Source organism: Neopelma chrysocephalum, unplaced genomic scaffold, assembly GCF_003984885.1.
Source record: "Neopelma chrysocephalum unplaced genomic scaffold, ASM398488v2 Primary Assembly neopelma1_79, whole genome shotgun sequence".
Classification (NCBI taxonomy): domain Eukaryota; kingdom Metazoa; phylum Chordata; class Aves; order Passeriformes; family Pipridae; genus Neopelma; species Neopelma chrysocephalum.
This window is the reverse complement of record NW_020897740.1, coordinates 3,063,564-3,090,931: the sequence shown is the minus strand read 5'-3', so window position 1 is coordinate 3,090,931 and position 27,368 is coordinate 3,063,564. Positions and strand designations below refer to the sequence as shown.

The window sequence follows — 27,368 nt, the reverse complement described above, 5'->3', positions numbered from 1 at the left end:
TTTCCCGCGAAGTGATGCTGGTTGCTTAAAGAGCCTACTGGTTATGAACTCCAAACCTTGCAGAGGTGAGTAGTTGTCTCTGAATATCATGTTTCCTGCATTAAAAGAAGAAAGGTAAATGCTGTTTGTTGGGGTTTTTTTGGCTGCAGTTCTGATCTTTTCCTAAAAATTAAAGCACACTGTGAAGTGGGGGTTATTGAAATTTATAGAATTATGTATAGGGTTAATCAAGAACCCTTGCTGAAAATGATACATCCTTTTCCTTCTTTGCCTGGACAGGTTTCCTGGAATTTCTCACTTAGTATCTTGACCTTTTTCCCTGTCTTTTAAGCTTTCAAATATTCTTCTTCGGTTTGGGTGCAGCTTTTAACATTTATTATATATGTGTCTCAGCTCTGTCAATGCACAAAGGAAATAATCCTCGATTTTTCTGGTGAGCCTATCCCAGCTAAGACGATGAGTTGTGTCTGCGATCAAGTGTTCAGACTACAACTGTCCAAACAAGCTGATTGGTGATATCATGCCTTCTCTCAGAGGCTTGTTTTATATAGTCATTGCTTTCTGCACTAGCTCCTTTTAATTCCTCTGCCTCTCAACACTGCTTAACTTTGTGTTGACTTTCCACTTAGTTCTTTTAGCTTATTTCTGAATCCGGGGACAGACTCTAATTTGAACAAAAGTGCTTTTTTTTTTTTTTTTTGTATTTGCTGAATGCCTTTGGAACACATTTTTTATAGATGTAAAAAAGCAAGATGAAGAATAAATTAAAAGATATTATGCTCTCTTCCATCAGTGTCCTAAAAACCCTGGATGATGAACAGATATATTTACTTGTATTCAGAGATAAGGTTTATTTCTTTTCATTCTTTTAGTGGATAATGCATACTGATGTGTTTTAAAAAGCAGACAAATACACATAATCCTATGAAGTAATCTTATTGGGCATCTAGCAAAAGTTAGCTTAGTTGTTTGAGGTTTCCTGAGGTAAACATAGGACTCTCCTATGCTTTTTGTATTGAATGGAAAATTTATATTAATTATTCTACCTTAACTTGGATTGTCACTTTAAATTCACCTGCTGAGTACTGTCAACTGTTATTGGCATCTGTGTTCATGCCTGAAGATGTCCATATTCATTACCGGATTCCTTTAGCTTAAAAAAGCTTGGAATTAAATGCAATCCACAAAGCAAGCATTTATCATTCTGTGACGCATTGAGAGCTAGTGCTGCTAAATGAAAGGATTGTTCCAGGCATTAACAGTCCAGTCTGTTTATGGAACTCTGTCCATTTCTGGTGGAACTACTGCAAGAACAACAACGTATCACCATCTGTGTCCTCGGCAGAGGCTTCATATCTGAATGTTTAGCATTTCAAAAATCTTACAGATGTTGATATTGCATTATTCATTTAGTTGGAGACTGCCACAGCTGTGTACTTTCCTGTATATTCTTTCAAACAATCTGGCAGCAGACTCTAATTTGAGCAGGGCAGAGTACAGACTGCAATTTTGATGGGCATGACTCTGCTATACGTAATTTGTGCCTATTTGGCAAACTTACATTCTCTGAAGAAGCAAAATGGAGTATTGTCACTGCACTCCAGCAATTTCAGTATTCCAATGACAATATAATGGATTGAAAATTAACATGTCTTGTGGATATCTGAATGTTTCTGTGGTATTGAAATGATTTCAGAGAATCCTTTCAAATCAATATATCATCTTGTCAATCAATACATCAACTTGTCAATCAATGGATTGATGGAGTGAAAGAAGTGGAGCATCAACAAAAGCAAGAGAAATAGTGAATGGAAAAGGAGGAAAATAATATGACAAAAAAAGGAGGGAAGGATATGGAAGAAATGGAAGAGAGTGTGAAATGCACTGTATATTAAAAAACTGAAAAGAAGCAAACAAAATGGAAACACATTTAAAAATGGAGAAATAATTCATTAAATGGTTAAGAAGGGAAGTAAAAACTCAAGAGAGTTCATGAGAAAATATTTGATGAGATACAGAATGACATTAAATACCATCTGAGTTAGCTACTTGAGAAGATACCAGATTCAACAACACCGTTTCTCAAATATTTCTAGTGACTAACTGGTTAAAAATACTCTACTTTTCCTGTGACTGCACAGCAGGAAGAAAAGGGGGTTGGAATCCAAATTGCCAAATGTCCATTGAACACAATTCTTCCCCAGGAATCAGGACAAGGCTCTGTTTGTTTATTTCTACTCATAGAATCTGATATTGGAAGTTATTCAATTGCTTGAAACCAATTTGTTTTCATAGCTTGTGACTGGGAAGCTCTGCAAACCTTACTGATAATTCTTTGAATCCACTACAGTGATACCAAAAGTGAAAAGTGACCTTAACTCAGTGATGTCTCCTAGAAAGATGGTTGGTGCTTTATGAATTTTTAGGGAGTCAGATCATGATTGTTTTATTTTCTTTTCACTTGTTAAATCTCCATTATTGACAATAACAAATTCACACATTGGGTGATTCCCTTGCACAGTCTGAAAGAACCTCCTCATCCTATCTTTCTGAGTTTGAGTAACAGCAATTGAAATACATGTTCAAAATGTAATGAAAGAATGAGCATAGTTACCTCTGCCGCTGCCCATCTAAACTAACTGTCTCAATTTAGGAAACATTTACCCCTATGACATGGTAAAAGTAGCTAGTAACATTACCTTATACCTCCTTTGTTCTTACAGCTCTCCTTTTCCTAGGGAAAGACTGGTTTTCCGGCATGTTCTAGACTCCAAAAGGGTACTTTTTCCAGGGTCAGAAAAAATGAATTTGTCACCGGACAAGAAATTTTTATTTTCAACTCCCACACATGTAGTTGGAAAGGCAAGGTTGGGACTGTGTGGGGCTTTAAATTTCACTCATTCTAAGTGAATGCCAGTGGTTTTCTCATTCCTCATCTGAAGAGGATGATCCTTATGTGCTTAATGCCATGGAATCCTTGCTCCAGGACTCTACAGGGAAAGCTCGGTGCCATCATCCTACACTTGTATGCAAATTTTGTAGCCTGACCCGACTGGACAATTTAAATAGAACTCTGTGATCATTACGGAGGAGGGCCACACTGTTCTACATCTCTTTACTTTTCCTGTGGGAAAGTTTAATAAGGCTCCCACATGTCGGATGCAATCTATTCCATAGTGTCAGTGTCTCGCTTTTCTGGAGAAAAAATTAACATCTTTTGGGACAAGTGTAATGAAACACCTGTTCAGCACCTGGTAACAGCCAAGCCAGTAGAGTTCAGTTCTCATGAAGAGCTGGAGGAAGCACAGTAGTGAAATAGAACAATTTTATAAAATCAGTCATGTTTTCACCTTGAACTCCCTGCCCTACTTGGATTATCCAGATAGAAAGGTGACAAAAATTATTTGTAGCATTCCGTGTTATTGTAGAGAGACAGACAAAAATATTTAGTTATTTAGAGGACTGAATTTGTTGTAGTAAGTAAAAGCATAGGAAGATTAACCCAAGTAACCATTTATTTTTGATGCAAAACCACACTCAAATTAAAAGTGTCCTTTTAAATGTATAGGAGGAACCACACTTTATACAGCAGAGTTAACGTGTGAAACTCACTGACTGAAAATATTAAGTGTTCTTTGGTAAAGATTGGTCCTTTATAGCAAGAACAAGGGACTGACCATAATTTATACTGTTACAAGTTTAATTTCATATTTATCAGATAGGGCATATAGTCTTAGCTGTGAGGTCCTCTGTAATGAGTTATTTCTCAAAGAGTTACTCTCAATTCGTCAATAATATCTCTGTTACAGGAATGCTTGATGTTTGAAACAGATGGTATGGACAATGCTAGAGATATTAAAAGTACCAGTAATGTAATATGGAACACAGAGCTGCATTCTTATATGTAACCTGTCTTCCTTACAAAGGAAAAAATGGGCTACTTTAAAGTCATTCCTTCCCTTTTCTAAATAAAAAGTAGATAAAATATTTTAAATAAATTTTTATACCTAAAGGTTGTCTTTTGTAAAATTCTTGTTGCCTTTGTTATTGAAAACAAGACTATAGTTTTTCCATATTTTATAACTAATTTAACTATGAAGTATTATGACATCAAATGTAAATATTCTACCTTCACTCAGAGGATATGCTCATTGATCATTACCGATGTTATTAACCTATGGAATTTCTAATCTGCCTTCCAACACTTTATCTGTAAACCAATGTGAAAATAAAAATAAGAAATTAGATAATAAGGTATAACATTTTTCCCTCCTGTCCTTCTAAAACCAAATTTTTCTTCCTCCTCCTGCTTTTTAAAAAATATTTCTACCGTGATTTTTAATGTTTCCCCTTGATCCTTAGTCTTCCATGATTCTTTGATGAAGTCTAATTTTACCAGCATTTTGTGCAGTAACTTTTGCTGAGTTTTATTAACCAGGAGTGTACTTTGATCTTTTCTTTACATGTCCATACTTCTCAACATCAAACAGCAAAAATCCCGGAAGCGCTAGCAGTAAAAGAAAAAAAAGAAAAAAAGTGTTTTAAACTACCATTGAAATTCATGGGGCAAATTCAGTTTTTACTTGTGACATTATGAGAAATGAAAAGTTTTGGAGCCTAAAGACAACTGAGATAGGGTAGGAGATAATATCAATGATACCTGTCGTGGTTATTAGGAGACAGGGGAAAGGATCAGATGCTACAGAAACAAGAACCCCCTGAGCAACAGTGAAACAAAACTGCCAGAGAGGGACTGGGGGAAATCAGTGAGTATATCCACCCATTCTGATCCTTAACCTACCAATGTTTGTTTTTCAATGAGGACACAGCTCTATAAAGGGATCTGTGTAGGGATCCAATCACATAAATACCATCTCAAGTTTTGTGTTCAAGCTGACCCTTATCAGTTTGTTTTATCTATTTTCAAACCATTATTTTTCAAAACCCCCAATGTTTCTCCATGAATTATGCTAACTAGAAAGTTGAGGAGGGTAAGTGGGAGAAAAAAAGCATTTTTAACTTTCTGGGAGCATTATTCATTTAATGTATAATACAAGAAAATGGCTGTTACCTGGTTTTTCTTAAAAGCTTAGATCCTTTCTAATATTTTAAAAATATTATAATAAAAGCTGAAGTACTTTCAGACCATCACATTTTCTGATGCTATAATTTTGAGAAGTTATTTTACAATGGCAGGACTTAGGAGGATGGGTCAAATTATCAGACGGTTTAAATTGCCGTAGCTTCACTTAAAGGGGCAAGCAAAACTATACCAGTTAAAGAGAAGCTCTGGATGTGGTTATGGCTCTTATATGTACAATAAGGTATATACTTCTGTTGATATTTATATTGCAGTTGCTCCTAGGAGCTGTGCTTATTACCAGGCCCCACTGTGTTGGAGCTACGTGTTCAAAGAACAGAAAACTGTATTGAGAAGTGGCACTGTCTTTTGTACAGTGGTGACTAGATGGCATGAGGACTGCGCTAGATTGTTTGCAAAAGGCAAAAATAATTAATCTCAGTCATATTTCTGCCCCACTTAGGTGTGCTCTGTGCAGAAGTTTTCACACTCTGCAAAAGCAGGAAAACACTTCAAAAGCCTTTTAGAGGAAAGAGAAAGAGCTCTTTATTTCCTCTCCTCGTTTAGAAAGAAAATGGTTTCACACTTAATAAATTCTGTCTTGCTTTGAGATTTTATACGGCTAAATAAGCTGATTTCTTTATTAAGGCCATGCAGTGTCTGTCTGTATACAACATTCTTAGGAATAGCTATGAATTCTTCAGCTAACTTCTGCAAGTTTGCCCCTTCTTCCTGTAGAGTTACCTAAACCTATGGAGAAATGTCCATGCATTAAGAAAAGTGAGGCGATGGTGGAATCACGAAATGGCTTGGACTGAAAGGGACCTTTAGTTCTCATCTAGTCCAACCCTCCTGACATGGACAGGGGCACCTTCCACTAGACCAGGTTGCTCGAAGCCCCATCTAACCTGGCCTCGAATGTTACCAGGGAGGGGACACTACCACCTCACTGGGCAACCTGTTCCAGTGTTTCACTCATCATAAAAAAATGTCTTATATCTAGTCTCAAATAATGTTCTTGAAAATAAATGTTCGTTTTGTAGCTTTTGGGGTTCTACCTACCCTAATACCTTTTTTCATTCTCTCTCTGTTGCTGAAAGTGGGGGAATATACCCTTTCAGTTTTCATTTTCCAGAGAATATATGTTGTTCTGCTTTACAAATGACCAAAACATTCTAGACCTTGTTTTTTTCCACCATGTTAAAAAGTCTACAATTACTAAGTGAAATTCCTCTGTACTGTTTCATTTATAAAAATCAAATTATACATATGATTTGCTTTTCAGGATTAGAAAGTAAAGAAAAATTATAAAGAAATACATTATATATTACATAAGGAAAAATTGCCTAGAGATGAGAAAAACCAAATAGCTGATAGGACTGGTCCCCATGTCAGACAATACTTGTTCCTACAGTCAGTAACAATGCTTCAAATCTTTCAGGCTCTTCATCCCCAGCATCTCTTCAGTTTTTTACATGCATTATGGATTCTTCTCTTGTGGAAAACATCCCTGCTTTGATGTGTCAGAGGTTATTTTTTTCACAATTGTTTTTAAAATTGTAATATCTTGTTAGCTGAAATATTAACATTAAACCTTTCTTTCTTAACCACATGCAAATTGCAGCAGAGAGAAGAACCTTGTGTTAATGGACCAGACCTATCACCTCCTAAGGCATGAGAAGTAAATGAAAATATAGCTAATGAGTTCGTTATTGTGTCTGTGAGCAGGTCAATGTGAAAAACAGCAAGGATGGTAGAATATGCTGCAGTGACAAGGTATGGAGAGGAATATTTATACAGCTTTTTCTCAAACTATGAAAGATGTTTTCTTAATTTTAGGCTCTGACAAAGAACCTGTATGGAAGTTTACCTCAGACTTTTTCTATTCATAGTATTTGAGTACTTTCTTGAAGCAAAGCATTCACTAAATTTCTCCAAGATTTTTCTTTTAAAATAAAAAAGAAAAATTACATAAATGAAGTATTCAACCCAGAATCTCCTTGCTGCAGCTTCAGTATGCAATAAACTAGATGGCTTTAATGAAGATAGTAAAGCTTTTGTAGTTCCATAAAAGTTCAATGGTAAATTAACTTTAAATGGAATGCTAAAGTTTGAGCAGGTTTTATCTCTTGAACTTAATGGCCAAGGTCTTTGGCTACTGGTAAGAAACATGCAAGGCAGATCAGGTGAAGGGTATTCAAGGGTGTCTTTCAGCATTTCTTACCATACTGCTTTTCCATACAGGAGAGAGAACCTAGAAAACTGCACTAAAACATGGCCACTGCTAATTGCAGTTACAGTCATTGGAGCTGAAAGGTGGATGGTGGATTTCATGATTTTTTGCTCCCTTTATTTTAGGATGACCATATCTCTTTTAAGTTATATTGCGGGAGTAACTTCACAGGTTACTGCTAGGAGATAACCGTGATCTCAAGAAATCATGTTAGCAAGCGCAATTATTTAACACTCGTGCTATTCTGGCTACTTCATGCTATAAACTGATTTTTTTTTTCTTTTTTTTTTTATGTTGCCTCTAAAATTCCCTTGCATGAGTTTTCACAGGTCATCTTTATGGCAGCATAGAGCTCTGAACGATTGGGTCATGCATCTTTATAGTGGAGAAAAACATGATAAAATACCACTCATTACCAGAATTACATAAAAGGAGATCAATGTTTAAATTCTCCACTTATTTTCATTTATTTCCTCACATGTCTTATGTTTAATTGCTTTTCTTAGGCTTTGTTATTAACTTCAAAAAAAACCTTGATTAGAACACTAATGCTGTCTTCAGCACTTCACAAAATATAACGTCTAACACCCTCCTTTTCCCTCTTTTCCTTCTCCTGATTGATTGTATGGCTGATTTGTTCAAAAGGAAGCTCCTAGGAATCAGCAAAACCTGTACACGTGGCATTTCATACATGAACATCCTAGAGTCAGAACTATTTCCATTCCTCATGTGTTTTAGACTAAGTGCTGTCAGCTTGAAATTACTAGCAATTATAAAATGCACCTCATCTAGACAAAAAACCCTATCTACCAATACTGGTAAATATATTTATTTGCAAATGACAACTTGATTCTCACCTTTTTCTTTCAAGATCCAGGAGAATAAATGGCTCTGTTAGGCCCTCAAAACGAACTATTTCTTTTAATATTTGTTCGGATAGCTCTGTTGTGGGCAGGAAGTAGATGGGATCAGAAATTGATGTAGTATTTTTCTTGTAAAAACCCCATGTTTTATAAAGGGATTTTTCCACCCAGAAATATCCATGTGCCTTTGTCTTCCACCTGAAGTATAGGTTCACTGCAGTGTAGTAGACAGTATCACCAAATACTTGGTGCTTACAATGCTAAGAACACTGAAAATTTTACCAATGCTTCTTTGAGAGTTTGATCATCTCATTCTGCAGAAGCCATTTGACTTTCTTAGGCTTGATGCCATATTAGTCGGCACAAGAAATGCAGTACTTGGGAGAGTGCAGTAAGGCTTCCATTGAAGCTGAAACTCTTTTTCCTATCAATATTACCTAGTAAAATCCTAAACACCAAAGCAGTATTGCACAAAAATAAACTAACCATGGATATTTTGTTTCAAAAAGTGACTTATATTGTCTTATACCTCAGTCTATTATATTCAGAAAGTGAATTTTTAGTTTATTGCTAGCAGCACATTTTCCTAAGCGATGGGTGAAGCTACCATTTCAGAGATCTGATCAGTGTGTGGCCATTTCCAACCTGTAGAAAGTCCTTAACCTTCTCACGCATGCATGGTTTATGTAAGGTGTAGATTCTCCAACACAAAGCACCTCAACACACTCTCTAGCCTTTCCAAAAGGCTCTCTGGGGGCTAACACAGGGTACTTGCTCTACTTGCTTTGAGGTCTGTGCTCAGGCCCTTCCTAGGCCCTATCTCTGTGTGTGACTGCTGCCTGGGTCTGGAAGAGGGAGCAGCAACTGCTTTTCAGGGTTTTATTATGTAAGTCTTTGTGCAGTGAAGCTTTGATGCCCTGAAATGGGTGTAAAGGCTTTGGGAAGTAATTCTGTGCACTCAGGCAGTGAAGCCTGACCAGCGACTGAAGACCTATAGGCTGAAGTGAAACCTCTGGGGAGATGTTAGACCTCTAATAACTAAATATTTCCATTAATTAGACTGTGGCTAATCAAGATATGGTTACTTGAAACATGCCCATTTTACAGTAATAGATGAAAATTTGATGTGGAGTCCCCAAAAAAGTGATACTGCCATCTGTGTAGGTTCAAACAACTAGCCAAATCCCAAAGTCAGAAGCAAATTTTAAGGAGGCAGATTTCACAGTCTCTTCTCAGTCACAATGAAACATCCCACTCAGCATCAAATTTGCTGACTATTGATTTTTGTTTTTCATCTGCTTAGCTGATGAAATTAGGCTTGTGTCACATAAATAGAACAAATAACAAACTTTAGCCTGCTGGAACTTGGCTGTACCTTTTTCATAGATAAATGAAAAGAGATTTTAATAGGGCTGAGACAACACCAAAATAAGAGCAGTGTTTTATTTACTAAGAGAGCTTGTAGTGCTAAAGACATCATTGAATGTTTTATGTAGAAAGCAAATCTAGTGGTTATTTGAATTTTAAAGTCCTCCATAGATTGAAGGTCAAAAACTGCTAAATGTTTTTTTAAGTTGGATATCCAGTTGTTTTATACAGATTATAACAATCATTTGAATATCCTTACAGGCAAAAGTTTTATGTACTGTCAGCTCCCATATATTTTCATTAATTTTTGTTTTATTTTTGTTAATGGAAGCATGAGGGTAATTGTTTCTGTTCAGTAACATGGTCCTCCAAAGCTAATATCTGGATATTAAATAGCTTATCGCTCATTTTGGTACTCTTGGTATCCTAAACAGCTACTGAAGCTTTCTAAAACCATGCATCACAGAGATATTTAACATCATAAAGTAAATGGCTCTGTCAATGAATGGTGATATAATTTACAACTTTCTCAATTTAGTTTTAAAGTAGTTCCATAATTTCTTTAAAGGCTAGTTCACGCAATTCAATTAAAACTTTCCCATTGAGACCAGGGGGTGTAGCATCCAACCATTAAATGCATATCTACTAAAGGTAATTCTAATACATATAGTATCCCATTATTAGTAGTTATTGATGAGCCTCAAATATATTTTTCTCTAGCTTTCTCTCCCATCCCTCTCAATCTGTGTGTGTTTTTAAACCAAAGAATCTCGGGTACAGGGAAAAACACACACACACACACACGCACACACATATATGTATATATATATATATGCATGTGGGATTTTATGTATATTATTACATTGTTTATTCTGCCTTTTACCTTAAAAACCAGGAATTTTGCTCTTGCCCTAATTCAAATTTTCTATCCCTAATGAAAATAGACAGTTATAAATACTGTGTCCTTTGAATCATTAGTAAGTTTGGGTTTAGTGTTTGTCAAACAATCTTGTTAAAAGACTAATGTTAAATTGTCTTTTTTTGTGCTAGGCTTGTTTTCTGTAAATTGCCAGAAAACAATTTATTCAGTCTGTCTTTCTTCCAGTCATTGATTATGCAGATATTATTTATCGTACTTCTGCAAGCACGTCTTGGCATAAATTGGATGTGCTTTGTCATTCTGCATTACATTGTATTTACAAATGCGCTATTTTCTGCTCATCATTGACAACTTTATTCCATGGTAAACTTGTCTTCATTAGAAGGGCTTAAGCATTAGTGTTCATTTATCAGCAAGGGAATTTGCTGAAAAGCCCCACCATGCTTTCAATCTTTAGCAAATTCTTTTGCCAACAAATATGCTTTCAAATCCTTAGTTGTTTTTCTCCATATGAAATTACAATAAATAGGAAGAATGATTTTCTTTTTAGCACTCCCACCCTCTAGGTATTTCTTTTAGCTGCTATTAAAGTTTGGAAGTGATTTCAGTTTTACTGCTTAAATAAAAGAGCCAATAATAGTAAGGAGGTGCAGCATGCCTGGCATTTTCTCAAGTGTTAATGACTGTGTTCAGGTCATCCAAGTTAGGAGTAATAAGTTCCCAGACTAGTAATTTACTTGGTTAAACGCAGGGCTGACTGGTATCTACACCACTTACTGTCTTTTTCCTAGTCATGAACACTGCCCACACGTGATGTTTCCGAATTTGACTGAGTCCAGGGAATGCATTCATGAGTCTGATTCATTTTCAGGTACAGATAAACCTTTTCTCTTTATAGCTTTTTTCTTCATAGCTAAGAAAGAACGTTGTATTGCTTTAGTGAGATGTAATTACAGTAATTCATCCGCAGTAAAAAAATTTCAGGTTTGAAAATCTCATCTGTGATTGTACAGGCATAAATGTTATGTTAAATGATAAAAGCTGACATTAGTGTAAATAAGGGCTCAACATCCTGTGGAGTGCCAGGCATTTCCTACTTCCCCGTGAAGTAGCAGGCTATGAAAGTGCTCATAAACTCACAGACTCAAACATCAGAATATGTATGTCAAATAATCACCCTCTCCTGCTTATTTCTGCATGATAATGAAGAAGCCAATTGCAATTCTTTCTGCTTGAGAAAGAGTTTGCAATGCCAGCACAATCCTCATTCTTTACCCAGTACCAAAAATCCTGAGGAAAAGTAACATGAGGACAGATGTGTCATCTGTTATGTTGAAGCATTGCTGCTGTTCTCAGCAGTGTGACACCTCCTCTATAGAAACAGTGAGAAGGAAATGGATCTCCCTCACTTGACCATTCCAGCTTGATGTGCACGTATGCTTGGATAAGGTAAAGAGGACTTGGTTTTGGAAGTACATCATGAGTAGACGATAGAGTACCTATCCAGCACACTACCCTTGAGCTGCTTCAGAAGAGATATTTTGCAAAAAAAATGGTAGAAAGAACAAGACTATTCCTTATGCTTGTGTGGCTGAGTGCAAACTCATCATTGCTGGGACTCTCAGAGCTGCCTGTGTTACTAGACAGGAGGAAAAGAGGACAAGACACTGAGCAGTCCAGAGGGTGGACACAGTCACACAGAACATAGGACACTGGGATTGCATACTCTGCACCACATTAGAAAGAGGAATAAAGAAAATGGTTTACTGCTTTATTATTCTTTGGTTTTCTTTATCATTCTCTGATTTTTGTTTGAGAATAAGAACAAATGTCTGATGAATGTCTAGAAGGAAATAGGCATCACTGTATCAAGCAGTTATGTGACTTATTTACTTTTGAATAATGAGGCTGGAGCTGTGGTGTCTCCTCTGACATTTTCTGCATTCAAATGAGTCGCCACTTTGTTTGCTGGTTCATGAAGTTGCCTTTGGGGGTGCTAATTCCATATTTGCATTGCATATGGAACTATTTTTAAAGTCTTTACAGGCCTCTATGCTCACCTTGACTATCTTGGTCATGTATGTGTAGAACTGATTTTAAATATTGGGTTTTTATTGAAGTAGGCTTTTGATAATCCACAATCACTTTGAAATCCTCTTTCCAAGGAGAAAAAAACTCCAGAAACTAAACAAAGAAATGTTTACAGGTCACCTTTAAAATAGCAGAGTTGCAGAATGTGTATGTTTCAGTTTAATGTGACTGAAGTGTTTTGCTAAGGAGGATGAGTTATGAGGAAGACCAAGCTCCTCCCTCTAAGCAATTGTAAATCTGAAATTGAGGCTCCAATTGAGGAAGTATGGAGAAAGAAAAGATAACAGCCCTTTATTAAAGGGCCCCAGTGCACGGAAGAAGCCAAAATGGAGCTCTCCCCCTGCACTGAGAAGGGGAAGAGGAAAAGGGGAAAAAGGGGCTCTTCCCACAGACTTTCGCTGTCAGTGGCTGGCTCCAACAGGGACTCCCCCAAAAGTTTCTTTGCAGATTGGTCAAGTCTCTCTGATGAAATCCCAGAAGGTCTGAGCCATGGGCAGAACAGGGCGCAGAAAAACGGAGGTGAACCGGGGCCAGAAGCAGCCAGATGACCCGGCCAAAACCAAACCAAACCACTGAAAATCCCTCCTCACACCCCCCCCCTCCCTGAGTCAGGGCAAAAGTGAAGTGCCTGCCGTTTCCCCAGGAGAAAAAAAAATTACCTCCCCCCCAGTCTTCTGAGGGCCATCAGTTTGGAATGCAGACTGCAGCCAGTTCTTTTGTGTGTGTCAATCACCTCAGCTAAAAGAACCACCCTCCCTCTCCTTCGTTAAACATCCCTCTTTCATAATGATGCAGTAGAAAGAAAAAAAAAATTCCCACTTGGTCTTTTAGAAGTAGTAAACCTATGACAATGTCATTTATACAGCTTCATATGTAGGTATAGACATTTATAATATAAAGGACATATTTGCATATATATAAAGTATATGTATTCTGTTTTCCACAGGGTCACATAGGATGGCTACATATGTGCTTCCCCTATTATATATGAATAATTTATCTTTTGGTGGGTGCTCAGTTGCTCTTATTGCAGGGCCCCAATAAGATTTTACTGGAATATTTCCCCTTCTACCCCTTGCCATTTCAATCAGTTTCCCATTCCATAGAAAACTTATATCCTATCTGATATGAATATGGAAGATGTGTACTTAAATTTTGGTTTCTACAAACAATGATTGCTTACTTCAATGGTCACAGAAAGAGAATCTAAAAGGGACCCAAGCATGGCTAGCATGAATTAAGATTTGAATTTCAACAGGCATTCATTGAAAGTGCTTTTTTTCTTTAAAGGCATTCAGTTCTTCTGATGTAAAGGATTCACCTAGCTTGTGATTTGTATAGGACTGTCTGAACCCTACAGATCTGAGTTACTGTGCAAGTCCCTAACCACAAATCTTCTCTTTGCATCCCCTTCCTCAGGGCTTGCTTTATTTCCACAAACTCTAAACCAGAACAAGTCAACTCAAACTGCTCAGTAATAATCACTTGAGGCCTTCCCAGTAACAGCCATCTGGGAGAAGACGGCACACATCATCATGAGGTTTTCTTTTGTAACAACTTTGTCATTCCTTTCACGACACCATCGTGAAACACCATTACCAGTTCAGTAACCTCTAACATGCCAAATTGGCTTTAGCTGAGAACACACTGCTCTTTTGCAATGGCTGTGTATGCCGATGTACCCTGTTTTCACACATGTAACTCACATTCCAGGAAAGATGAGATCGCTTTAAAAAGAATCAATACTTCAAAATAGGGCCTTTCATAACGTGAAAGTGCAAGAACTCCCGTTGAAGGGAATGCAGAGAATTGCTGGGAAATAGTGAGACCCGGAGTAACTTGAAGTAACTTTTGCCTTGCTTAATTTACACATGCAGTGATTTTGAATTGCAAGGAGTTTTTGGTTTTGTTTTTAATGAGTTGTATATCATTATAATACCATATGTGTTCATCTTACCACTCCAAAGGAGGAAAATGAACTTAGGACAGGATACAAGGGAAGATAATGTAAATATATATATTTAAATATATACAAATAGACATATACACTTATGTTTATATATATAGATATATTTACAAATATACATATATGCATATATGGTTACATGTTTATGTACATATGTTTACATATTTATTTATATGTATGAAACTTTAGGGACACGAAAAAAATTGAATATGAAGTACAAACACTTTTATTTGTGTGGACATTGTGAACCATTAATGGTGTATCTTTCACAAATCCACAGGAAAGCCTTTTTTTCCTGAAACTTTGCTTTCTTCCTAGGAAGGGGTGACCTGCTGCAGTATTTTGAAAACAGTTGATGGATCATGTGAGTTGTTCTAGAGAAGAGCTATGCTGTCTGTCAGTTAGATGGCAATATACAGCCTGTGCAAATCAAATTTATTTGGCTTTTATTTGCCTCTGTAGCAGCTGAACAAACATCACAGAGATTGAACTTGTGCTACCATAACTGGTAGTCTAATTTCTTCCAACAACCAGTTTCATTGAGCCAGAAGGTCTGTGGTAGTTGTATGAGTATGTTGTTAGTGGAAGCCAAAAGCTTTCAAGATAGGTAAACTTCAGTGAAGGATTTGGGAATGCTCTATTGCCAGTACAGCATGTAAAACCTGACAACATTCTACTTAGCAGTGGTTTAATTGTTACCTGTAAGGTAATTGGAAGAGGTAAAAAAACACAGACCAAAAAGCTTCCTTAAAACAAACAAAAAAACAACGAACCAACCAAAAAAACCTCTGAAAATGAAACACTAGGGAAAGATTAATGTCAGACAGAAAATTAAAACCTGAAAAAAAAACATTAAGGCAATGAATAAAATTAAGCTGTACTTGAAAATTAAGTCTTGCTAAACAGCCAAAAAGGGAACTACCATATGGTCCTCACTGCCACAAACCATGAACTCTTACACTCAGAGCCCAATTCTTCTGAAAACTCTAATTGACTAAATCTAGATCTTTCTTTTCAGTCTGAAATCTAGAAGGTGTTTTGTCCTCTTGCCTTCTTCCTCTACTCACCTTCTTTGTCTTCATCTAAATGGCTGATTTTTAAGTCCTGTTGAGAAATACTTTTTGCAGTCTAAAAGCAGAGGAAGTGGGAATGATGCAGCTCAATGTGTGCCTCCCAAAGTGAAGATGGAAGCCAAGAGCTCCGCAGTTGACATCACTCAATGCAGTCTTTGGGCTTCTTGATTGTTCTGTACTTTAAGTAAAATGTGACCTGAGGACTGGAAAAAAAAGAGTGTTACAACCCTGCTCCTGCCCCTCTCTCTGTCTCTGCTTGGGGGAAGGAAAAGGACTGTCTGCCATGGGATATGTTTGGAAGAGGAGCAATATCAACTGGTATGTAAGTACATAATAGCGCTAATCCTAGTTGTAACATTTTCTATAATGAGGTTTCATAGGCATTGGGTTAGTTTTATAGGCACAATATCTTTTCATGGTATTACATATGGCATGAAAAGCTATATGTATAGCACATGAAATACAGCTTATGGCAGAGATGGTGACTTAACAAGGTCTGAGATACCAGTATGCTCAGTGCACTAAATTTGACCTCTGTTGGTGATCTTGTCAAAACAAACCTCCTGGAATTAAGTGTTTTGAACCTGAATGTGATCATTTAAGTGTAGGTGACCTAATGATTTAAATGGAAACACAGTTAGGTACTGATGGCAGGTTTAGGATGTATTTTGACAAAACAAGCAAAAAGGTAGATAAGGAAAATAAGAAAATGCAGTAAAATCAGTTCTAAACCAGACTTTCTCCATTGTACTATTTTACTAATAGTATTGATTTCACCAGCAAATTTCCCCCCGTCCTTTGTGACAAATTTAGTGCAAGTTAAAGCCATACAGATTTCAAAACCAAAAAGGAAATAAGCACACAGTATATGAGAGCATGGCCCTGCACTGCCCCTTTGCAGGGTCTATGGTAGGTTTTGGGAGTCAGCAGAGCTGGGTGCTGGACAACGGGGTAGTAGTTTTTGCAAATTTCTGAACAGCTAGGAGTGCTCACTTGGGTTTTTGTGGCAGAGATTATCTCTCTGCTGAACAACTTGCTGCAGTTACAATTTTAATGAAAATTGAAAGCTTAAGTGCCACCATTTTCCATATCACTTTTCCCCTAAAATGATTTATTGACCATTTATACATGATACATTCTCCTGTCATGAATAACACACTATATATTTATTTTCATGAATAATGACTACCATTTTAATTGATAGTTTCAGACAGAGGACTAGACTTAATTCTACAATGAATAAAACTGCCCTCAATATAGAGTCTGTATAAATTATTTTAGTATGTATTCCAGTTTTCATTTTGCAACCCAGATGGTTCTAATCTTAACAGAAATCAGTCAAATAAGATCTATTACATCACTAACCACCAGCTTCTATAAAGTATATTAAGACATTTTTCTATAATGTTTTTAAAATTTTTCTTAAGCATTGTTGCCAGGAGCTTTCACTGAACCAAGAAGCTTTTGACTTGGCTGTTATATCTGTCCATATCATGTCTGTTTCATTCCCTGGTAGCTTATTTGTTTGCTTATTTGACACCCCACCTGTACACATATGACATATCAATTACTTTATTTGAACACATCTCAATTACTCTACCCGTTTTTAGCTAAAAATTTGGATTTCAGCTATGTTAATAATTAAATATTGATCCCAGCAATACATGAGCTTGTATGGGCAGATGATGTATTATGCATTCATTCCTGAGTACGACTCGACACCAAAGATTCAAGACTATGAAGAATTCTCTTAGCAAAGGTGATCACAGTTCAGAACTGAAATCCCCATTAGTTGCAAATGATGTCATTCTGATATTAATGTTCAAGTCAGTACATGCTGTATGCTCACAAATATTGCTCAATCGTATGCTGCAGAACTATTGAAGGAATAAGTGTGCATACATTCCTGTGTCTAGTATAAAACCCTAAAGCTTGCCATGTATAATTTCAAAATAGAGTTAAAATGTTACAGAATGTGCACTAAATGTCTTCATTAAAAACAAGCAAACAAAACCCCAAACAAAGATAAATTCCTGGACAAAGTGCATTGCAAACCATTGAGTCAAATATCTTCATAATATATTCACCTACCTGTAATTTTAGAGAACTATTGTTTATTCTTCAGAGTCAGGAATAATAAAGTTCTCTCTTCCTCTTTAATAAGGATTTCCTTGTTGTAGCCTGACCAGAGTTTTCTAAGGCATTACTCCAATCCCTATGTAAACATTTACATAATAGATTTTACATCCATTCAGAAATTCCAGATTCATGCACCATTGGAAAGTTTTGATGGTGGCATTTTAATATTTTTCAGGATGTTAAGTGATTGGGGATGGGAACGCTCTCAGATGTAGTGGGGAAAGGGCAGAGAACAGAGTATGTGAATGCACTATATATGAAATGACCCACAATGTGAGCACCCAAGAGTGAATTTCAGAATGTCACAATAGGTTTTGGCAAAGACAGAGAGGTAGAATCCAAGTAAGAGAAAAATATATTTGGATGGGTGCCTTGTCTTCAGTAAGACACTTTACTATCTACTATATTAGTTAATTAAATTTTAAATGGTAATAATTTTTGGAGCTAGGTTCTACTTCCTTTTTCTATTCATAAAGCACTCTGCATTTTTTTTAGTGGAAAGATGGTGTTGTGGGGTAAAATATTAGTAATGTAATGTATCAAGATGTTTTAATCACAAGAGGGTATTGCTAACAAATCTGGCATTCATGCCAGATGTGCTGTATAATGGATGTACAGCAATTTAGCATTTACTGTACCTTATGTATAATATTGTATTTGCTTTCATATATATCACAATAATTACATCTATTTTGAAGGAAAATGGAAATACAGGACTTTATAGGAATTTGAATAGCTTTTATCTATGTCTGCATTAAGATGCAATTCCTTTCCTCACTCTAAAACAAATCAGCCATTTTTTTGAGAAAACAGAGACATGATTGCTGGAAACTGGAGTTTTCTATTCTGTTATTTGAGCTATGAAATCAAAATATGTTTTAATAAAACACTACAGTCCATAAATTCAACTGTTAAGCTAAAGCAAAGACCGATAAAAGTAAATCAAAAGGCACCACCTACTGCAGGGAGGCAAGTGAAGCAATAAAGAACTAAACCTAAAGCTACATGATTCTTTTTGTTAGGTAGCAGCAAAGTAATTTGCATTATTCATTACACCCTGGGAAGACAAAAAATCCCTCTCCAAACCCCCAAAACCAACGCATGAATAGATTGAAAAGACTAGATGGAATCTAGCTGGCAAACAAAGCTGAGGTAAAGTAAGGGAAGCAAAGAAAGCAAAATCAAATGTAACAAGGCTACAAAGAGTTCTAGAAATATCTAGAGAGAATAGAAGGAAATCACTGAAAAGTAACAAAGGGACTGTATAAGTGAAGGCTCCAAGATGGATGAAAGATTTTCAAAACTATCTTTTCTTAGTTTTCAGTATAAAGGAAAGTTATGAAAGTGAAAATATTATGCAGGAAGACAGGAAGCTATTACAAGCAATGGGGCAGAATTGTGCTTCACTGGCACACAAGAGCCCCATTTTCTGCCTTCTTTCTCATGTTGAATAATACTGTGGCAGTTTGAGACCCTCAAAAATCCAATTTCCAAGTTCAAGCCCCCCTCCCACAATTTGCTTCAGTGTGAGAGGGTTTTCAGACAAAACACAGCTACTCAGCAGTGAGGGTAGGGGAAAATACTTACAAGGTTTATGTACATACACATATATATAGGTAACAACTTAACTCTCTCTTCTACGATGAAATAACATATCTGCATTAGATTAAATTTCTCTTTTTCTTTGACAAGAGTCCAGGAAGAAAAGAGAAAAGTCTTTTTGTCACTTTTCAGGTCACAGTTCCTTCAAATTAGTTTCTGTGGTATTAGTTAGTGTCCTTTATTTTTAAGGCAGTAGATTGCAATCAGAATTTTTCTGTTCTTACTTTGTGAAAATCCCAATCCCTCAAGTCTGAGCCTTTGGGGGACTTCCTTAGAGATTTTCACTCCTCTTCTTCGATGTTGCTGCATTTCGGAACTCCCTTCAAATGGGAGTCCACCCCTCTTTCCAAAAGAGGGTCTCTGAAAGGGGTTTTGGGGAGATTTAATTCAGTCTTACCCCCAAAACAGTCTTCATTGAGTTTTCTCTATTCTGTTGCCAGCTCTCCGTCCTTGCAGGAACATCTCTGCGTCTCTCTCAGTCGGCTATGTGCCATCTCTGCTGCTTGTTATCTGTTTTGGCTCTCAGCCACAGCTCTCCACTCAGCACTGCCTCTGCCATCGCTTTTCCGTCTTCTGCTGCCCACTCACAGCAAGGAAATTTCCTCCAGTTCCTAGCTACAGTACTTGGCCCAGTTTAATACCGTTTCAAGCTCCTGCAGCCCCCAGCCAGGGGGCTGGGAGCTTTGGTCCCCAGCAAGGCTTGCTGGCCCCTACCTCCTCGTGGCTCAGACCATGGCTACCTCCTTTTCAACTGCCTCAACTTCCTTCTCTTCCAGCCTTTACCATATGTTTATTTTTACAGTAGCAAAATGTAGCTTCTGATTGGCCCTGGCACACCAGGAACACCACCTCCCGGGGTTAACCACTTTTTCTAACTCCCGGGGAAAACACTCTTTATCCCAGGACATCTCCTCATATTGCAAGTAGTCCCCCAGCTACTCAACAGAAGGGAAAAAAAGGAAGCGCTGGCACACGGAGTTGCAAAGTGTAATGCAAGTACACAGCTCTGAGAACATCCTACAGAATCTTTCACTAAAATTTTATGAAAAACATTACCTGAAATAAGTATCTGTGCAAACTAAATTATATTTCTCCTTAGTTCACGTGCGCTGTGTTTGAAATAGGAGACAGCCATTGCAATGCATGGTGTCTTTCATACTATCATACGATGCTGTGTCACGGGAGATTTAGGTTAGATGTCAGGAAAAGGTTCTTCACTCAGAGGGTGATGAGGCACTGGAACAAGCTCCCTAGGGAAGTGGTCGCAGCACCAACCTTGACAGAGCTCAAGAAGCGTTTGGACAACACTCTCAAGCACTTGGTGGAATTCTTGGGGTGTCCTGTACAGGACTAGGAGTTGGACTTGATGATCTTTGTGGGTCCCTTCCAACTCAGGATATTCTATGATTCTAACACCCTAGCACCACGAAAAATAACACAGAAGGCATGCTTCAGGATATTAGTAAGAGCAAAATGAGGCACCATCCATACATTCACTTAGATTCTACTCCAAATAAAATATAATTTTGTTTAAGAGACTAAGCATAGTGTGAAAGAGTATCTTAGAACAATTATGTGGATGCAAACATCTTCACTCCCATATTTTTGGTTCAGTAGAACTTCTTGCCCCCTTCTTTTTATTTTGCTTTTAAATACTTGCTGTGTTCTTATGTATTAATGTATCCCCATAGATCTAGGTGGAATCTTTTATTAAAAAAAAATTTCAATGCAAAATGCCATTACTACCTAATTGACACAAATAGTCGAGAACATAAAACCTGCTTAAAATATAAAGTGTTTTGACAGCATAGCAACACTCCATTTTGGCATTTTTGGCTCAATGGGATTTACCGTTTTTAAATGACTTCTGAAAATTAATTCAAATATGAGTAAAAAGCACAAAAAACTTAAATTCCAAACAAAATGTTTCCGTTTTATCTAGAAAGAACGTTTGTTTGACGTGAAGCATTCTTTTTCTAATATAATTTTATGAAAGATTTGTACATTTGGGGTTTTCAATTAAGTTTGTAATGAGAAAAGTACACTTTATACCCAAGGTTTGGGACAGATCCTGACCTGATTTCCTCTGAATAGATAAAGACTGCACATCCACAGGCTGATATTAAAATGTGAAATTGATAAAAGTGAAACCTAAATAAAATGTTTACTGATTTTGACATGTTTACGCATAAAAATGGTAGGAAAAGGTGCAAGTAGTTTTAAAAATTTGACATGCTTTATAAAAAAAGAAGGCAATAAAACCTATCTGGATTTCATGCATATACAGGTCATAGAATTTCATCAAATGAATCCTGCAACAGGACAACAGCTCTGCACAGGTTATGGGCTGTCTCTTGATTTAAGCTCTTTTAAATTAAGAATGTGCATGCTCTTAAGTAAGTAATTCCAAGAATTCCTTGCCTTCTCTGTTAAAAACACTTAAGGTTTTCCCAGAACCTAATTCCAAGGCATTAAATTATGTTATATATAAATTTGTTATATGGAGCCTGCTACTATGAAGAATTTTATCCCCATTTAGGTTTCTGCAGATCAGGAGCAATTAATCTGTATTAACTAAAATAATCGCTCAGTCTAAAATGCATATTCCAGATGTCAGATAATACTTGTGACTATTTTTTCTGAACTCTTTCTAGTATGTCAACAGTCTTTCCAAGCTTTAAATTTGAGCAATGTAATTGGTTTCCAAAGGTAACAGACTAAGGAATTAGTACTAGTCAATAAATGAGGAAATGTTTATTTTAGGAATGTCAGCACCGGGCTTTCAGGGAGGAGTTTGCAATTAGATACTGACTGAGGAAAAAAAAAGAAATACAGTATTGTCTGCATTTTGATGTCTCCACAGAGAGTTTGATATGTAGCCCATGGTACTGAGTGGGACTCTTCCAGCTGACTTGAACAGCTTTGGAGCAGGCCTTAACTGGATCAAGAAGTTTTATGTAAAGCTGAGGAATCAACTAAGGACTTTGCCAAGCTCTGGTGAAGACAGAATTTTGCGTTCTGTTTTTCACTGGTCATGAAAGCTCTGAAGACAGGCAACAAGAATGCTGAAAGGATTAAAAGACATGTGGGGAACCCAAAAGAGCCAAATGCATGCAGTTCAAAAAGAAGAAAGCTTAAGAGATGCACAGCTACTCTGTAAATTCCTTCCAGAAACTGATGTATCCTTCTACAGTTTCTCTGGGAATAACCTCTTCTCAGCTTGTTAAAAATACAAAGTATATACAATGGGAATAATGTGATGTGTGTTCTAATGCAGAACCACTGTTCTTTTTATGAGAAAATTCCTTCCCCTCTTCCTTGTAATCTATTTCTCAGCTGGGTCACTTTCAACTCAGCTCAGAGCTTTGCAATTGAGTTCAGTAGGAGAGAAATAATTGCAAGTTATAAAGATTAGTTTCTTTAAACTCTGGGTATCAGAACTCCTGCAGTATAGAATGAAAAGAAGAATTTGTGTGAGTTGGAGAATAGTGAAACATCTTTACTTTTCTTTATCCCTGCCCATGATAAAAATAGAGCTGAAATCTTGGTCCCAATGAAGAGTAGGAGAGAATTCCCATTGAATTTAGTAGTATCAATTATTGAATTTTTCATTAACATTTATCATTTTTGCCCTCCAGCAGATCAACAATGGCAAAATAGTCAGCGTAATTCAATGCACATACAAAATATGCAAATAAAGCCCTTGGCATAACAAGCTCTTGCATAACATAAAAGCCACATAATTCATTTATATAATGCAGTAAGGGATAGGCAACATATGTGCATATATACATACATACAGACACCCCTTGTGGGTATCCAAAGCTACAGAATGTTCTTGGAGGGACAGAGCCTAAAGAAGTTTACCAATTCCTGTGTTAATGCATTATTACTTATTTCCATGACATATGTAAATATGCTCAAAAGTTCAGTATTTTTATTTGTCATAAAATACGCATTCTTACTTCCTCTATTCTTCTTATCTTCCTATTATGAGAGTAGATTGTTTAAATAACTATAAGTTGCAAGCTGTTCATCTCAGGTACCAGACACATGTATGTCTACCTATGCATATATAAATATATACCCACCTTGAAGAATTAGAAATATTTGAAAATCTTGATATTCTGTGACTGCTTTGAATTTTCTGTGTAAAGTCACAAGGAAAGAGCCCCTAGATGAGAGGTGTGCCAGATACCAGGGGCTTCAGTCTATTTGTAAAAAATACTGCACATGTTCTTTTTTTTTTTTTTTTAGGGAGGAAAATTAGCTATAACTTTTTGGGACCCCAATAAATATCACTATCAAAATAATGTGCCACTACATTTTTCTCTGTTTTCTCACAAGTGAGTATGCAATGAGTATATACACTCAAATATCCTGCTAACAGTCACTAGCCTATTTTCAAGTATAAAAATAGAAAGTATAGCTCCATTAATATAAAAATATCTCCCTAATTGCAAAGTCTAATATATTTATCTTGGATTTATTTCTCATGACAGAAGTCATTGAATTCTTGATGAAGACAGCCAGAACTCTGTTGGCAACATACTTATACTTCATAACTAAAATAAAAATGACAGTAACACTAAGTACAATTGAAAAAAAAAAACCCTCATCTTTTGCTATGTTCGTAATGTCTCACCAAACTGGTGTTTTACTATTCATTAAAGTCAGTTATCTGTGGGAAAGATATTTTACATACTTTAGAACAATATCTGAAAAAAGTCAGATATTTGTTACTAAACTTAACCATGATGTGAGTTCCAGAGCCGTCATTAAGGGCCTTTTAAATCTGAGTCATTCTGAGTAGTCCTTAAATTTTCCAAGATGCAATTTATGAGTTAATTTCTGTTTGCAATAATTTTCCTTAGGAGAAGTCACATTAGAAGGAGTCCAGTAAGAGCATCTATTCCATTTGTACTTTCCCAAGTTGTTCAACAACTTTGGAACAAGATGCTGAATTCTTTATAAATTTTCTCACTTGTAAAGAAACAGAAGCCCGTACATGGTTTTCTTAGAAACAAGCGGTGGCAAGTAGCCTTAATATCTGTTATAGGAGTGTTTAAAAGCTTCTACTGCTCAGGAAAGCCAGACTTCATCAAGGAAAGCACCACTGAGGAGTGCATCAGAGACACTAGAGGCGGGCTGTGAGAATGATGAGGCTTTGATAGTAGGTTGACTACAGAACTGCTTCTGACACAGCATTAACTCTTTTAACATTGACGTTTACCTAACCAAAAGAAAATAAAGCCTTAGACAGGCAAAGAGAAGCCCAGACAAGGCCTGAAAAATCCTGGGGCCAATGCTGTTAGCTTCACACAGAGTTGGTGGCTACACCATACCTAACTGGTTGCAGCCTGTGGCAACATTGGCTTGGTGTGGCAGCTCTTCACAACACAGTGCCCAGTCAACAGCATCTCACAGTTTTTAAGCAGGTTACCAGTGTTGGAGATGACCTTACACTGACCTTCAATTTAGTCTAAACCTTGCTTATTTTTGCCGCATTGATACAGTTTTCTTTAACATATGTTTAATGCTGTATTTCACAGGCACTGATCTTCAAGTATGAAATACTCTGTATAAAAATCTGAGCTGATATTCACGTAGAAAATTTATACACAGTATTAATCAGCCATTTTTCACCTACCTACAGGCCTGAATGCCAAGATTACCTCAGACTACAGGTTATATTTTCCTAATGTAGCTGTCATATTCAAATAGACATGTACAGATTGATTCCATTTTCAGGTTTTCTCAGTAGCATACATTGGTAAACTTTACATAATAATTACTTCTCAAATAAACAGTTGATGAAGACTGACATTCTTCACTCATGGTGTCATGGTTTGAGAGCCCTAAAATCCAATTCCCTAGTTCTAGCCCCCCTCCCACATCTCAACCCAGTGTGAGATGGGTTTTCCAGACACCACACGAGACTCAAAATGGGGGGAAGGGAATATATTACAAGACACTGTACAAATAAATATTATAATACATCATATACAATCTTAACTATCTCTACCATGACAAAACAGTATTTACAGTGGATCAAATCACTTCTCCCTTCCAAATAAAAGTCCAGGAGGGAAGAAGGGAAAGATCCTTTCCTCTCTCTGAGCAGCAAGTCTCTCCAGGGCAGCAGTGTCTCTTTCTCTCTTCCATGTAGCAGCTGTAGCTGGATCTTTGCCAATACACACGAGGGGAGTCCAAGCCCCTCGGCCCTTCGTCTCCAAATGAGGGTCTTCTCTTCCATGGGCTGCGTTCACCCAGACAAAGGTCGCTCCACCACGGTCATACCACGAAGCGCAGGGGGTCTTCGTGATGGTCTGTGTCTTCAGGGGATTCAAGTCCCTTGCAGAGCTTCTGTCTCTGATTTCAGGCTGCTAGCTAGCTTCTTAGCTTAGCAGCAGCGAGGGGGGAAGGTCAAGGTCACCCCGTCCACATTCCTTCGGCCGTCCCGGTCCAGCTTCCTGGGACACCTGAGCTTCTTAGCTCCTCTTTCAGCAGTGCTGTAGCACTCTGAGACTCTTCTCAAGCAAGAGTCCATCTCCCTCCTCCTAGGAGGGGTCTCAAAGGAGTTTGGGGGTTCTGGTTGAGTCCTTACCCCAAAACTCTCTCTCTCTCTCTTCAGACAACTCTGTGTCTCTCTGCGTAGCTGCGTGCTTGTTTGCTGCTTCTTCGGTTCTCATCTGTTGGCTCTCTGCCACCTTCCCTCGGTCAATGATGTTCTTGCTGCCGCTTCTGCTGCTCACGGTGGAGAAAACATTCCCCAGCTCATAGCTACAGGTACTTAGCCCAGCCTTACACTGTTCCAAGTCCCTGTAGCCCTCCAGCCGGGGCTGGGGGCTGTGGCCCCCAGAGGGGCTCCTGCCCCTGCTCCTCGTGGCTCTCACAACATGGTCACCTCACCAACAACTACTACAACTCCAACTACAACCCTTCTCTTCCGGTCTTAGTGATATGTTTATATTTTGCAGGAGCGTTCATTGGCTCGACCCCAAAGGGTCACCACCCCCTCGGGGGTTACCACTTTTCTTAGCTCCAGGGGGAAAAACTGTTTCCCCCCACCACACGTGAATATTCTGAACTCTTCAAGTGATGTTACCGAAGCCCAATATAGACACTATGCAGTGTGATAAAATTGTGAAGAATAGAGCTGTATGCATATTTACCTAAGTAACTGATCTACTGAAAGATTAACACTTATTTTGGAAAATAAAATGCCTAGATAAGCATTAGACTGTTGAAATGCGCTAACTAAAGTGAAATGCACCAGAGTGCTGCTTATGATCTCTTTCAACAGGAAATTTAGTAGCAACAGGTGACAGCAACATTTGTCCTTCTTGCTAATAAGCATTATATCCTGCCCTGAAATGTGTCTTTATAGCTACTCTGAACTGTAAGGGTCTGATAAAAGATTAGATATTGAGAAAAATTTCTTCACTGAAAGAGTGGTCAGGCATTTGAACAGACTGCCCAGGAAAGTCATGAAAAAGAAAAAGGTGGCATTACATCATCTCTGGAAGTGTTTAAAAATTGAGTGGATGTGTCTCTTGGGGATATGGTTTAGTGTAAATGCAGTGGTGCTGGGTTGACAGTTGACCCCATGATCTTAGAGGTCTTTTCCAACCTTAATGCTTCTATTATGATTCCATAACTTATAAGCTTGCCAGACCCACCAGTAGAATTCACTTATAAATCAGGAAATTAATTGAGAAGGTATATACAATACCACATTTTATTATTTATTGATTTCTAGTATCACTTCTAAACTAATAACACAGTTTATATTTTGATTGTGTGTTTATATTTCTCTTCACAGAAAAAGTCTGCAGACGTTTTAAGTTTTCAGCTTACAGAGGAGGAACCAAATCTGGCAGTTGAGGTAATGCAATGACCGTCTCCAGAAACACCGTCTGCCAACAACATCTGGTGGATTACCATCCTTATTCCCTGTCTTTCTAATATGACTCCTTCACAGTTCGAGTAGCAATGACTCTTAACAGCTTGACCCATCTGAAGGTACAGCAGAAAATGGTGCACCAGAGAATATATCGCCTCTTGCACTTC

General features: G+C 37.4%; 1 long non-coding RNA gene across 1 annotated transcript; it reads left to right on the top strand.

The window, feature by feature from the left end:
* The first annotated feature begins 8 nt into the window (after window positions 1-8).
* LOC113970747 lies at window positions 9-27,368 on the top strand. Its single transcript, XR_003535314.1, has 4 exons — window positions 9-65; window positions 6,705-6,856; window positions 11,216-11,295; window positions 27,121-27,368. It is a non-coding gene; the product is annotated as an uncharacterized LOC113970747 (long non-coding RNA).